The sequence below is a fragment of the Montipora foliosa genome, chromosome 12 (assembly GCF_036669935.1).
Source record: "Montipora foliosa isolate CH-2021 chromosome 12, ASM3666993v2, whole genome shotgun sequence".
In the NCBI taxonomy this organism is placed as follows: Eukaryota; Metazoa; Cnidaria; class Anthozoa; order Scleractinia; family Acroporidae; genus Montipora; species Montipora foliosa.
Window position 1 is genome coordinate 32908549 of NC_090880.1, and position 2500 is coordinate 32911048.

The 2500-nt window shown below is 38.3% G+C and overlaps 1 protein-coding gene across 5 annotated transcripts in view; it reads right to left on the minus strand.

Moving 5' to 3' along the window:
* LOC137978974 (two pore calcium channel protein 1-like) overlaps positions 1-2500 on the minus strand; it is a 30567-nt gene that overhangs the window by 22855 nt on the left and 5212 nt on the right. For 4 of the 5 annotated variants that reach the window (XM_068826107.1, XM_068826111.1, XM_068826108.1 and 1 more), the window contains exon 1: positions 1-52. This exon is cut by the window's left edge and continues 160 nt beyond it. The exons of the other annotated variant lie outside the window; for it this stretch is intronic. The gene's annotated coding sequence lies outside the window, so the exon portion shown is untranslated. Of the gene's footprint in view, positions 53-2500 lie in introns of those variants that run through there. 5 annotated transcript variants of the gene reach the window in all.

Genomic DNA, 2500 nt, shown 5'->3' on the forward strand with positions numbered 1-2500 from the left:
GGGTCATGACCGTACAATCAGGGCGCTTATACATAGGGCGGTGAAACGAGCACTCCGCTCTTGGTCCAATGTGTGATGCGGAGAAGGACTGGCACGAGCGCTCCTTCCGCGCTTCCGGTGCAATTAATGGCTGCCAAAAATATCCTCTGGACGAACCGGAAATCAAGTTTTCTTTCTTTATTTTTGGGCCACCAGTAGTGTATTATTCAAAGGCTTTTTTGATATTTTTGACCCAAAACTCAATACTATTTTGTCTGTTGGAATATAACTCAAGTATTTTCGTCGGAAGCTGCTTAAATTTGAGTGAAGTAAGACAGTGTCGAATGCAGGTATATCCCGCTTATCGTGACCAAGCCGTGTTCCGCTGCTTCTTTTACGAGTACTCCACATTACTCCACTCTAAATTTTACATATGTTTAAGATCGATAGCTTTTACAAAACATAGTAAAAAACCAGCTGGATATATTTGGATATAGCAGCGTTTCAGAACTTCAAACTTGCTCACTTAAAATCGCTCGCGACTAATCGCCCGCCCGCAGTCAATTTTACCGACAATAAAAACACTATTTTCAAGATTTCGCCCGCTTGGGAAAATCAACAAACAACAAATAGCTTTTACGATAGCTTTTACGATAGCTTTTACAAAACATAGTAAAAAACCAGCTGGATATATTTGGATATAGCAGCGTTTCAGAACTTCAAACTTGCTCACTTAAAATCGCTCGCGACTAATCGCCCGCCCGCAGTCAATTTTACCGACAATAAAAACACTATTTTCAAGATTTCGCCCGCTTGGGAAAATCAACAAACAACAAATACGGTTTAATCAAGGCGCTTGTAAGTTCATCTTGATAATTTAAATAAAATACGAGTAAAGCTTGCTGTTAATACTCTGTCCGAAAAAGTTTGCAAAGACATGGCTTTGCACAACACCACAGAAAAGACACAAGAATTTATGAAAATGTGAAATGCTTTGGAATGTCTTCAAAGATAACAGTCCACTGCAGTTAATAACAGATCAACCCCAACTTAAACCAAGTACTTAATTACTTCAAAGCCTGGAAACAAGAGCTTCAACAAACATTCCACAGAAGGACTGATGTGTCAGAACACATCATGACATGGCAAACAATGTTTGATCTCGAGGTAATATGTAGACCAGACTTAAAATGGATCACAGCAAAACAATGCAAAACTGATAAGTTATTGTAAATACCATGTCCTTGCGCCCTTAGGGATAACTATGCAAAAAAGCCATACTATTCCATGGCAACTCCTTCATATTTTGTAACAACTGAGGACAAAGCAATGGTTACAGTTCCTTGTAGGATATCCTCCCGTGAGGAAAAGCAATTTGTAGCCTATCACTACTGCTACGTTTTCAGACTCCCCATCCTCTCCCAAACCCCATATTGTTTTCTTTGCCTTTGTGCAATTTGGACACAAACAAATAAGCTAACCTGTGGCTGATCAATATGATCAAATTTTTGTTCCTATGTGTGAAACATAAATAAAATAATTACAAGCATAAGCCCTGGAACATCCCTTAAAAAATAACAATGACTGTATTTATTGTTTAAGGCTTGACTAGCAACACCGCACAGAGAACTTAAAAAAATATAGCATAACTATTTCACACTCAAGGATCACAGGCATCTATTTTTGGGGGTCTGAGGGCTTATGTGTGGCTGATCTAGCCCTTTTACTCAATCAATTAGTACAGATCAATACAGTAACTCTCTGTTTCATATTGTTTTCAAGGTGTCAGTGTCATATTCCAGCACTCGGCAAGGTCCCTTTTTGACTTGTGGCTGTTTCTGTTTAGGTGGTCTCATACACCACAAGCCCTTTTGGAGACATCACCGCCAAGCCGGCCACTTCTGCTTAATAATTTTCATGGTCAAATATTTGTTAATCCCTCCTACATGATTCAGTTTTTCATACATGTACTATCTGGCTGTTTCTGTGATTAAAGTTTTTAATTTCACACAGAGTTTGTTTCATTTGTTAACCTTATTTTGGGGTTACAGTTTGCTTTGTAAATATCTCCCCCTCATTCTACAGACTAACCCTAACTTTTGTCTATGATTTTTCCTCAACTCACCATTCACACACTCAATATTGCCCTCAAACTACCTGCTAATTAGTAAATGTTTTAGTTAGTGGAGAAAAACCCTTCTTGTAAGGAGGATTCTTCTATCAACACCAATTAAGAAAGCTACAAAGGTTGCTAGGTTAACGGCTGCTTGATGTATTACCGGGTACTATTAAATAACCAAACTTAATTTAACTTGGACAGTTCACCTTTAATTCAATATGGCTCCTTCTTGGGGGACCAGACACAAATGGTAACATAATTATTGCTTAACCACTGTTTGCAAGACATTATATTTTGGTGCGATATTGTTTCTTAATTGTCGCCTGTTTCCATTATTTTATGTCAACTGTATTTCATACACAAAGTAGAGGTTTTTGCCATACATTCAGACTCCCCTCACAG